Below are 13,356 nucleotides of genomic sequence, written 5' to 3'. Positions count from 1 at the left end.
TTGGGCTAAAGAACACAAGGAATGGAAATTAGGCCAGTGGAAATCTGTGCTTTGGTCTGATGAGTCCAAATTTGAGATCTTTGGATCCAATCACTGTGTCTCTGTGCGATGCAGAAAAGGTGAACGGATGGACTCTACATGCCTGGTTCCCACCGTGAAGCGTGGAGGAGGAGGTGTAATGGTGTGGGGGTGCTTTGCTGGTGACACTGTTGGGGATTTTTCAAAATTGAAGGCATACTGAACCAGCATGGCTAGCACAGCATCTTGCAGCAGCGTACTATTCCATCCGGTTTGCGTTTAATTGAACTCTCATTTATTTTTCAACAGGACAATGACCCCAAACACACCTACAGGCTGTGTAAGGGCTATTTGACTAAGAAGGAGAGTGATAGGGGGCTACGCCAGATGACCTGGCCTCCACAGTCACCAGACCTGAACTCAATCGAGATGGTTTGGGGTGAGCTGGACCGCAGAGTGAAGGCAAAAGGGCCAACAAGTGCTAAGCATCTCTGGGAACTCCTTCAAGACTGTTGGAAGACCATTTCCGGTGACTACATCTTGAAGCTCATCAAGAGAATTCCAAGAGTGTGCAAAGCAGTAATCAAAGCAAAATTTGGCTACTTTGAAGAACCTAGAATATAAGACATATTTTCAGTTGTTTCACACTTTTTTGTTAAGTATTTCATTCCACATGTGTTAATTCATAGTTTCGATGCCTTCAATCTACAATTTTTAGTCATGAAAATAAAGAAACCTCTTTGAATGAGGTGTGTCCAAACTTTTGGTCGGTGCTATATATATATATATATATATATATATATATATATATATATATATATATATATATATATATATATATATATATATATATATATATATATATATATATAATATACAGTCATATGAAAAAGTTTGGGCACCCCTATTGATGTTAACCTTTTTTCTTTATAACAATTTGGGTTTTTCCAACAGCTATTTCAGTTTCATATATCTAATAACTGATGGACTGAGTAATATTTCTGGATTGAAATGAGGTTTATTGTACTAACAGAAAATGTGCTATTGGCATTTAAACAAAATTTGACCGGTGCAAAAGTATGGGCACCTCAACATAAAAGTGACATTAATATTTTGTAGATCCTCCTTTTGAAAAAATAACAGGCTCTAGTTGCTTCCTGTAGCTTTTAATGAGATCCTGGATGAGGGTTTATTTCACCATTCCTGTTTACAAAACAATTCCAGTTCAGTTAAGTTTGATGGTCGCCGAGCATGGACAGCACGCTTCAAATCATCCCACAGTTTTTCAATGATGTTCAGGTCTGGGGACTGGGATGGCCATTCCAGAACATTGTAATTGTTCCTCTGCATGAATGCCTGAGTAGATTTGGAGCGGTGTTTTTTATCATTGTCTTGCTGAAATATCCATCCCCTGCGTAACTTCAACTTCGTCACTGATTCTTACACATTATTGAATCTACTGATACTGAGTTGAATCCATGCGATCCTCAACTTTAACAAGATTCCCGGTGCCGGCATTGGCTACACAGCCCCAAAGCATGATGGAACCTCCACCAAATTTTACTGTGGGTAGCAAGTGCTTTTCTTGGAATGCCGTGTTTTTTTTCCTCCATGCATAACGCCTTTTTGTATGACCAAACAACTCAATCTTTGTTTCATCAGTCCACAGGACCTTCTTCCAAAATGTAACTGGCTTGTCCAAATGTGCTTTTGCATACCTCAGGCGACTCGGTTTGTGGCGTGCTTGCAGAAATGGCTTCTTTCGCATCACTCTCCCATACAGCTTGTCCTTGTGCAACGTGAGCTGTATTGTTGACCGATGCACATTGACACCATTTGCAGCAAGATGAAGCTGCAGGTCTTTGGAGGTGGTCTGTGGATTGTCCTAGACTGTTCTTACCATTCTTCTTCTCTGCCTTTCTGATATTTTTCTTGGCCTGCCACTTCTGGGCTTAACAAGAACTGTACCTGTGTTCTTCCATTTCCTTACTATGTTCCTCACAGTAGAAACTGACAGTTTAAATCTCTGAGACAACTTTTTGTATCCTTCCCCTGAACAACTATGTTGAATAATCTTTGTTTTCAGATCATTTGAGAGTTGTTTTGAGGAGTTTATGATGCCACTCTTCATAGGAGATTCAAATAGGAGAACAACTTGCAAGTGGCCACCTTAAATACCTTTTCTCATGATTGGATACACCTGCCTATGAAGTTCACAGCTCAATGTGGTTACAAAATCAATTTAGTGCTTTAGTAAGTCAGTAAAAAGTAGTTAGGAGTGTTCAAATCAAGAAATTGATAAGGGTGCCCATAATTTTACACCGGTCAAATTTTGTTTAAATGCGGATTGCACATTTTCTGTTAGTACAATAAACCTCATTTCAATCCAGAAATATTACTCAGTCCATCAGTTATTAGATATATGAAACTGAAATAGCTGTTGCAAAAACCCAAATTGTTATAAATAAAAAAGGTTAACATTAATAGGGGTGCCCAAACTTTTTCGTATAACTGTTTGTTACAGTTCAAAAAATATTTTCTTATTGTTTAAAGGAAAGCACATTTTTTTTTCAATTAAGCTAACATTAAATTAAACAAATACATTCTACACATTGTTAATGTGGTAAATGACTATTCTAGCGGCAAACGTCTGGTTTTTAATGTAATATCTACATAGGTGTATAGAGGCCCATTTCCAACAACCACCCCTCCAGTGTTCTAATGGTACATTGTGTTTGCTAACTGTGTTAAAAGGTTAATGGAGGTTTAGAAATCCCTTGAAAACTCTTGTGCAAGTATGTTAGCACACCTAAAAAACAGTTTTGCTGATTAGAGAAGCTATAAAACTGACCCTCCTTTGAGCTAATTGAGAATCTGGAGCATTACATTTGTTGGTTCTATTAAACTCTCAAAATGGCCAGAAAAAGAGATCTTTCATGGGAAACTCGACACTCTATTCTTGTTCTTAGAGATGAAGGATATTCCATGCTAGAAATTGCCAAGAAACTAAAGATTTCCTACAAAGGTGTGTACTACTCCCTTCAGAGGAGAGCATAAACAGGCTCTAACCAAAGTAGAAAGAGAAGTGGGAGGCCCCGCTGCACAACTGAGCAACAAAACAAGTACTTTAGAGTCTCTAGTTTGAGAAATCAATGCCTAACAGGTCCTCAACTGGCAGCTTCATTAAATACTACCCTCAAAACGCCAGTGTCAACGTCTACAGTGAAGAGGCGACTCCGGGATGCTGGCCTTCAGGGCAGTGTGGCAAAGAAAAAGCCATATCTCAGACTGGCTAATAAAAGGAAAAGTTTAAAATGGGCAAAAGAAGACAGACATTGGACAGAGGAAGATTGGAAAAAAGTGTTATGGACAGACGAATCAAAGTTTTAGGTGTTTGGATCACACAGAAGAACATTTGTGGGACGCAAAACTACTGAAAAGATGCTGGAAGAGTGCTTGACTCCATCTGTCAAGCATAGTGGAGGCAAAAAAAATGCCCATCAAGGCCAGTCCAACTTCTGGGAGGGGCTTCTGGAAGCATAGGGTGAAATATCTCCAGATTACCTCAGCAAATAAACAGCTGGAATGCCAAAGGTCTGCAAAGCTGGAATTGCTGCAAAGGGAGCATTCTGTGCCGAAGGCAAAGTTGGAAAGAGAAAATTATTATTTCAAGTAAAAATCATTATTTCTAACCTAGTCAATGTCTGGACTATATCTTCTATTCATTATGTAACTCATTTGATAAATAAAAGTATGATTTTTCATGGAAAAGATAACATTGTCTGGGTGACCCCAAACTGTAGTGTACATATTTGTTATATACATACAGTTAGGTCCAGAAATATTTGGACAGTGACACAATTTTGGCGAGTTGGGCTCTGCATTCCACCACATTGGATTTGAAATGAAACCTCTACAACAGAATTCAAGTGCAGATTGTAACGTTTAATTTGAAGGTTTGAACAAAAATATCTGATAGAAATTGTAGGAATTGTACACATTTCTTTACAAACACTCCACATTTTAGGAGGTCAAAAGTAATTGGACAAATAAACCAAACCCAAACAAAATATTTTTATTTTCAATATTTTGTTGCGAGTCTTTTGGAGGCAATCACTACCTTAAGTCTGGAACCCATGGACATCACCAAACGCTGGGTTTCCTCCTTCTTAATGCTTTGCCAGGCCTTTACAGCCGCAGCCTTCAGGTCTTGCTTGTTTGTGGGTCTTTCCATCTTAAGTCTGGATTTGAGCAAGTGAAATGCATGCTCAATTCGGTTAAGATCTGGTGATTGACTTGGTCATTGCAGAATGTTCCACTTTTTTGCACTCATGAACTCCTGGATAGCTTTGGCTGTATGCTTGGGGTCATTGTCCATCTGTACTATGAAGCGCCGTCCGATCAACTTTGCGGCATTTGGCTGAATCCTGGGCTGAAAGTATATCCCGGTACACTTCAGAATTCATCTGGCTACTCTTGTCTGCTGTTATGTCATCAATAAACACAAGTGACCCAGTGCCATTGAAAGCCATGCATGCCCATGCCATCACGTTGCCTCCACCATGTTTTACAGAGGATGTGGTGTGCCTTGGATCATGTGCCATTCCCTTTCTTCTCCAAACTTTTTTCTTCCCATCATTCTGGTACAGGTTGATCTTTGTCTCATCTGTCCATAGAATACTTTTCCAGAACTGAGCTGGCTTCATGAGGTGTTTTTCAGCAAATTTAACTCTGGCCTGTCTATTTTTGGAATTGATGAATGGTTTGCATCTAGATGTGAACCCTTTGTATTTACTTTCATGGAGTCTTCTCTTTACTGTTGACTTAGAGACAGATACACCTACTTCACTGAGAGTGTTCTGGACTTCAGTTAATGTTGTGAACGGGTTCTTCTTCACCAAAGAAAGTATGCGGCGATCATCCACCACTGTTGTCATCCGTGGATGCCCAGGCCTTTTTGAGTTCCCAAGCTCACCAGTCAATTCCTTTTTTCTCAGAATGTACCCGACTGTTGATTTTGCTACTCCAAGCAGGTCTGCTATCTCTCTGATGGATTTTTTCTTTTTTTTCAGCTTCAGGATGTTCTGCTTCACCTCAATTGAGAGTTCCTTAGACCGCATGTTGTCTGGTCACAGCAACAGCTTCCAAATGCAAAACCACACACCTGTAATCAACCCCAGACCTTTGAACTACTTCATTGATTACAGGTTAACGAGGGAGACGCCTTCAGAGTTAATTGCAGCCCTTAGAGTCCCTTGTCCAATTACTTTTGATCCCTTTAAAAAGAGGAGGCTATGCATTACAGAGCTATGATTCCTAAACCCTTTCTCCGATTTGGATGTGAAAACTCTCATATTGCAGCTGGGAGTGTGCACTTTCAGCCCATATTATATATATAATTGTATTTCTGAACATGTTTTTGTAAACAGCTAAAATAACAAAACTTGTGTCACTGTCCAAATATTTCTGGACCTAACTGTATACACTATATATGTATATATACTGTGTGTGTGTGTGTGTGTGTGTGTGTGTATGTGTGTATATATATGTATGTATGTATGTGTATATATATATATATATATATATATATATATATATATATATATATATATATATATATATATATATAAAATAATTAGTACAGACCAAATTTTGGACACACCTTCTCATTCAAAGAGTTTTCTTTATTTTCAAGACTCTGAAAATTGTAGATTCACATTGAAGGCGTCAAAACTATGAATTAAAACATGTGGAATGAAATACTAAGTGTGAAACAACTGAAAATATGTCTTATATTCTAGGTTCTTCAAAGTAGCCACCTTTTTGCTTTTATTACTGCTTTGCACACTCTTGGCATTCTGTTGATGAGCTTCAAGAGGTAGTCACCGGAAATGGTCTTCCAACAGTCTTGAAGGAGTTCCCAGAAATGCTTAGCACTTGTTGGCCCTTTTGCCATCACACTGCGGTCCAGCTCACCCAAAACCATCTCGATTGGGTTCAGGTCTGGTGACTGTGGAGACCAGGTCATCTGGCGTAGCACCCCATTACTCTCCTTCTTAGTTAAATAACCCTTACACAGCCTGGAGGTGTGTTTGGGGTCATTGTTCTGTTGAAAAATAAATGATGGTCCAACTAAACGCAAACCGGATGGAATAGCACGCCGCTGCAAGATGCTGTGATAGCCATGCTGGTTCAGTATACCTTCAATTTTGAATAAATTCCCAGCAGTGTCACCAGCAAAGCACCCCCGCACCATTACACATCCTTCATGCCTCACGGTGGGAACCAGCCATGTAGATTCCATCCGTTCACCTTTTCTACAAAGACACGGTTGTTGGATCCAAAGATCTCAAATTTGGACTCATCAGACCAAAGCACAGATTTCTGCTGGTCTAATGTCCATTCCTTGTGTTCTTTAGCCCAAACAAGTCTCTTCTGCTTGTTGCCTGTCCTTAACAGTGGTTTCCTGGCAGCTATTTTACCATGAAGGCCTGCTGCACAAAGTCTCCTCTTAACAGTTGTTCTAGAGATGAGAAGATGTGTCCAAACTTTTGGTCTGTACTGTATGTATGTGTGTTTTTATATATAATATATATATATCCTATTTATATGCTGTTATCTATAAAGTTCAGTCTCTTTTTTTAGCCTTATGTTGTTTTACAGAGACGGATGCTTTCCATCCCATACATGTGCGGATATTATACAGCCACAGCTCTCTTGATTCTAATCTCATGTTGTAATTCAAATAGATACAATTCTCTTACTCTGGTCAAGTGTCAGCAATTAGAGGGGTTATCGGACTTAATTTGACTTTTTCTTGTTATTACTAGAGATGAGCGAACTGGTCCCGGTTCGGCTCGAGGCCGGTTCGCCGAACGGGGGTCCCGTTCGAGTTCGGTTCGTCGAATGTTCGACGAACCAAACTCGAACGTATAGGCTAGAATGGGAGGCAATCACAAACACATAAAAATGCATGATAAATATACACAAACAGTTAATAAACATTGCCATAACACTTACTGGTCCTCGCGATCCCTTCTGCACTCTGTCTCCTGCCGCTATTCCATCCGATGATCGCTGAATCCTCCCGGTGACCTGCACTGCCAGCAGAGATGCAGGACCTATCGTGACGTCAAAATAGCCATGTGACCAGTCACGTGGCTATTATCTCATTGGCTACAGACTGGTCACATGACTATGACACGTCATGTAGGACCTGCGAGTGCATCTCTCCGGTACACGGAGCACATATGTGTATCGCCGTGTACCGGTGACATGCTCTAGCACACGGTCGACTCCCCGTTCCGTTAGGGACCGGCTGACACAGCCGGTCATTAACGGAGATCACCGTTGCCATAGCAACGCAGTTAGCGGTGACGTCACCGCTAACCGCGGCTCCGAGAGCACCGTTGCTATGGTAACGCGTCTGTCAGCGTTACCGCTAGCAGCCAGCAGTGATCACTCACGGAGTGAAGGCTGCACGCTGCTTCCCGATTGTAGTGATGATTGTAGTGAGGATGGAGGTTCCCCAGCCCCAAGTGATGAGCTGGTGAATCTCATCCTCACTACAATCGTCACTACTACTACACTAGTGATGATTGTAGTGAGGATGGAGGTTCCCCAGCCCCAAGTGATGAGCTGGTGAATCTCATCCTCACTACAATCGTCACTACTACTACACTAGAAAGAAAGAAGACAGAAGAGCAGGATCGTGGAGGGCTGACAGGGGGTAATAAAGATGGAGTCTCTAATGTCTCTGTATATTTATTTCTATTTAAAGTATTTTTTTCTCTGTGTGGTGTCTTTTTTTTAACCCTTTATTGGAGATTCTTAATGGCCGGGTCAAACGTGCCTGACATTAAGAATCTCTGGCTTAATACTGGCTGGTAAAACAAAGCCAGTATTAACTCATGATTACCCAACAAGCCACCCGGCTCCAGGGCTGTTGGAAGAGTTGGATACAGCGCCAGATGATGGCGCTTCTATGAGAGCGCCATTTTCTGGGACGGCTGCGGACTGAAATCCGCAGCAGAGGCGCCCACAAACCTCGGGCTAACCTGTGCTGCGGATTCCAATCCCCAGCTGCCTAGTTGTACCCGGCTGGACACAAAAATGGGGCGAAGCCCACGTCATTTGTTTTTTTAATTATTTCATGAAATAAGTGAAATAATTAAAAAAAAAACGGGCTTCCCTATATTTTTGGTTCCCAGCCGGGTACAAATAGGCAACTGGGGGTTGGAGGCAGCCCGTGGCTGCCAGCTGTACCTGGCTAGCATACAAAAATATGGCGAAGCCCACGTCATTTTTTTGGTGGGCAAAAAAATTCTGCATACAGTCCTGGATGGAGTATGCTGAGCCTTGTAGCTCTGCAGCTGCTGTCTGCTCTTCTCCAGACAGACAGCAGCTGCAGAACTACAAGGCTCAGCATACTCCATCCAGGACTGTATGCAGAAGTTTTTTGACCCCTGAAAAAATTATGTGGGCTTCGCCATATTTTTGTATGCTAGCCAGGTACAGCAGGCAGGTACGGCTGCCCCCAACCCCCAGTTGCCTATTTGTACCCGGCTGGGAACCAAAAATAAAGGGAAGCCCTTTTTTTATTATTTCATGAATTTCATGAAATAATTAGAAAACAAATGACTTAGGCTTTGCCCCATTTTTGTGTCCAGCCAGGTACAACTAGGCAGCTGGGGATTGGAATCCGCACCACCGGTTGGCCTGAGCTTTCTGGGCCCCACTGCTGCGAATTGCAGTCTGCAGCCGCCTCAGAAAATGGCATTTTCATAGAAGCGCCATCTTCTGGCGCTGTATCCAACTCTTCCAGCACCTGCCTGCTATACCTGGCTAGCATACAAAAATATGGCGAAGCTCACGTCCTTTTTTTGTAGTTTTTTGGCAAAAAAAATAAAAAATGCTTCCCTGGATTTTCCATTGCCAGTGAAGGTAACACCAAGCAGTGGGGGTTAGCAGCCAGTAGCTGCTTGGATTACCCTTAGCTAGCAATACAAAAAATGCAGCGGGAGCCCATATATATTTTTTTTAATTATTTATTTAAATAACTAAAAATAAAATGGGCTTCCCTGTATTTTGATTGCTGGACATCACAGTGCTGTAAAAATAAATCTTTAAAAAAATGACGTAGCGCTCCGCGGTATTTTTGATTCTCAGCGCAGATAAAGCAGACAGCTATGGGTTGCCACCCCCATCTGCCTGCCGTTACCTTGGTTGGCAATCAAAATACAGGGAAGCCCATTAATTTTTTCTATTTAAAAAATAGTTAAAAAAAAAAAAATGACGTTGGGTCCCCCCATTTTTGATAGCCAGCTAGGGTAAAGCAGACGGCTGTAGCCTGAAAACCACAGCTGGCAGCTTTACCGTGGTTGGGGATCCAATGTGGAGGTCCCCTCAGGCTCTTTTTTATAATTATTTTATAAATATTAATAATTACACAATAAAAGTAGGGTCCCCCCCAAATTGGATCACCAGCCAAGGTAAAGCGGACAGCTGTGGTCTGGTCTCAGGGTGGGAAGGTCCATAGTTATTGGGCCTTCACAGCCTAAAAATAGCAGGCCGCAGGCACCCCAGACGTGGCGCATCCACTAGATGCGCCAATCCTGGCGCTTCACCCCAGCTCATCCCGTGCCCTGGTGCAGTGGCAAACGGGGTAATAAATCGGGTTGATACTAGCTGTAAAGTCACCTGAGATCAAGCCCAGCAGTTTGTGATGTCATGGCGTCTATTAGATACCCAACATCATAAACTGTCAGTACTAACAAAAACAAAAAATCGACAAAAGAAATTTATTTGAAAAAACAGTCCCCAAAACATTTCCTCTTTCACCAATTTATTGTAAGAAAAAAAATAAAGGGGTCCCACGACGACTCTGGACCGTCTAGAATATGGGGGGGAGACACTCAGGGAACGTATCCCCCATTTTCTAGGAGTGCGGACCCTTCATGTGAGGAGTGTGGGTGCAATGAATCTGCACTCACTCTCCCCGGGTCCACAGCAGCAGAGTCCATGTCGTAATGGTTGCTACCAAAGCTGCAATGCCCTGCTCATGAGGTAAGGGCATGCCTAATCAGGAGAACTACTGTAGAGGAAGCTCTGCTCACTGGTATATAGGTGCTCAGAGGTAATAATAGATAAAATTAGTGAGTAACCTCGGCACTCTATATCTCCCAGACTAAGTCAGTAAGTCACAATGGATAGTAATGCAAAATCACTCTTTATTGGTCCGTATTAAGAAAAAAATTTTTTCATAAGCATATATGTTTTTGTCCAAAACAAGTTACAAATGACGTTTCGGCCTGAGCCTTCGTCAGATTGGACTTATCTGCATGTAATCATGAAAAATGACAATAATCAGTATCACATAAGAGTGAGAGAACAATAACATAAACTCGAACAATGTAGAGGTACAATTGGGATGCAGCAAAAAAATTGCGACACAGCAAGAAATGAAACACATGATACAAATGTCATAATACAGTACAAGGACAATATAGTAATGACAAATATGGGGTCAGAGTAGGCTTAGACAGCTCTGGTACGAAAGAGATGTCAATCATAAAGTAACATGTGCAGTAGGTGTAGAGCTACAGTATGCATGGCAGAGCTAATGGGTAGACCGACCATAGAAAAAGAACGGAGAAAAAGTGGAGAAACAAATGGAGAAAAAAGTGGAGAAAAAGTTTAGAAAAAGTGGAGAAAAAGTGGAGCACCCTTTGGTGCCTTTCATGTGGCACTAAGGGGTGCTTAGCTTTGTATTTAGCCAAAAAAATGAAAAAAAAAAAAATGACGTAGGGTTCCCCCTAGTTTTGTAGCCAGCTAGGGTAAAGCAGACGGCTGCAGCCTGCAGACCACAGCTGGCAACCTCACCTTGGCTGGTAATCCAAAACTGAGGGCACCCCACGCTGTTATTTTAAATTAAATAAATAATTAAAAAAAAAAAAAACACGTAGGGGTCCCCCAAAATTGGATCACCAGCCAAGGTAAAGCAGACAGCTGGGGCCTGATATTCTCAGACTAGGGAGGTCCATGGTTATTGGACTCTCCCAAGCCTAAAAATAGCAGGCCGCAGCCGCCCCAGAAGTGGCGCATCCATTAGATGCGCCAATCCTGGTGCTTCGCCCCAGCTCATCCCGCGCCCTGGTGCGGTGGCAAACGGGGTAATATATGGGGTTAATACCAGATGTGTAATGTCACCTGGCATCAAGCCCTGGGGTTGGTGAGGTCAGGCGTCTATCAGATACCCGACATCACCAACCCAGTCAGTAATAAAAAAAAATAGACGACAAACACATTTTTATTTGAAAAAACACTCCCCAAAACATTCCCTCTTTAACCAATTTATTAGAATGAAAAACAAATCCAGGTCTGGTGTAATCCAAGGGGTTGCCATGACGATCCACACTGTCCCAGTCAATGAAGAGCAGGATGTTCCCCATTGGCTGGGAGAGCAGTGCAGTGACCTGAGCTAACATCAATGGGTCAGCCCAGGTCACTGCAAGGCATGACAAGTGCTGCTGTCAGCGAGGTACATTACCTGCGCTGATCTCCAGCACACTGACAGCCCCTGTCACTGAGGTCAATGACCGGCGCCTTCACATCAAGTATCGCGAGAGGTCCGTGATGTCACCGCCAGTGTCAGTCTCGGGTCGGAAGCGATAGGTGATGTGACAAGCGGCGGCCATGGAGGACAGTGACAGCGCTGAGGTCGGGATGGCGGGACTTCATCACCGCAGGTAAGCCGAGCGGGGGGGGGGGGGGGTGTGCGTGAGTGAGAGTGTGTGTGCGTGTGTGTATATGTATGTATACATGCCGCGGGCAGGAGGGGGCGGAGTGAGCTGAGCGGGAAGTGTGGGCTTCCTGCACGTAACTAAGATAAACATCGGGTTACTAACCAAAGCGCTTTGCTTGGATACCCGATGTTTATCTTGGTTACCAGCTTGTGGCAGGCTGCCAGCGATGATGGCTCCTGCACACTGTAGCTGGGAGGGGGGGGGGGGGGTGTGCGTGAGTGAGAGTGTGTGTGCGTGTGTGTATATGTATGTATACATGCCGCGGGCAGGAGGGGGCGGAGTGAGCTGAGCGGGAAGTGTGGGCTTCCTGCACGTAACTAAGATAAACATCGGGTTACTAACCAAAGCGCTTTGCTTGGATACCCGATGTTTATCTTGGTTACCAGCTTGTGGCAGGCTGCCAGCGATGGCTCCTGCACACTGTAGCTGGGAGGGGGGGGGGGGTGTGCGTGAGTGAGAGTGTGTGTGTGTGTGTATATGTATGTATACGTGCCGCGGGCAGGAGGGGGAGGAGTGAGCTGAGCGGGAAGTGTGGGCTTCCTGCACGTAACTAAGATAAACATCGGGTTACTAACCAAAGCGCTTTGCTTGGATACCCGATGTTTATCTTGGTTACCAGCTTGTGGCAGGCTGCCAGCGATGGCTCCTGCACACTGTAGCTGTAAAAAGCCCTGCTTTTTGCTGCTAGAACCGTTCTCGAACGTATCTAGAACTATCGAGCTTTTGCAAAAAGCTCGAGTTCTAGTTCGATCTCGAACAGCCCCAAAAATCACTCGAGCTTAGAACTGGAGAACCTCGAACCACGAACCGCGCTCAACTCTAGTTATTACACTATTGGGCTACATTGGGGCAGGTAAGTAGATAGTGACTACTTGCCTGCCCTGATGTCAGCCCCTCTTCCCCCGCCTCAGAACAGTCATGTAACCACTCCTACCGTGATTTTGCTGCTCCCTGTGATGTCGCGACGACAAGTGCAGAAGCTTATGTGCCTGCCTAGTCAACATGCAGCACAGGCGAAGTTATGTACCCGCCCTGCTGGGCAGGTACAGTGCGTGGCATCCCTGCCCCCTTCCCTGCACCCTCCCACACATCCCATAGTGTAGGGGTCTCGCTGCCTGTACACTGCATGCTGCACCCATGCTACTGGCAGCGCACAGGCAAATGGCCACCCTTGCTGAACGCGGCCTGTGCTGGAAGCCCGTGCAGTCAGCGCTGTATATCAGATACCAGATTCCAGGGCGACCTGCAGAGCCTCTATACAGCGATGATCAGCCGCCGGCCAATCAGAGGCAGCAGCTGATCAGTGGAGAAGCTGCATAGAGAGGCGTCCCTGCACAGTACCTGGAGTCTAGTCATCTGATATAAACCGCTGACTGCACAGGCCGCGATCAGCAAGGAAGGGGCTGCGGCTGCAAGAGACAGACAGGACACCAAGGAAACTAGGAGGGGTGAGGAGCGTTTGAATTACTTTTTTTTGTGTGTGTCTAGACTGGCAGACTAGGGAGAATCAATGTCATTAAAATAATAGTCCTTC

This window comes from Anomaloglossus baeobatrachus, chromosome 5 (genome assembly GCF_048569485.1).
Source record: "Anomaloglossus baeobatrachus isolate aAnoBae1 chromosome 5, aAnoBae1.hap1, whole genome shotgun sequence".
Taxonomy (NCBI): Eukaryota; Metazoa; Chordata; class Amphibia; order Anura; family Aromobatidae; genus Anomaloglossus; species Anomaloglossus baeobatrachus.
Note: the sequence above shows the minus strand (reverse complement) of the source record.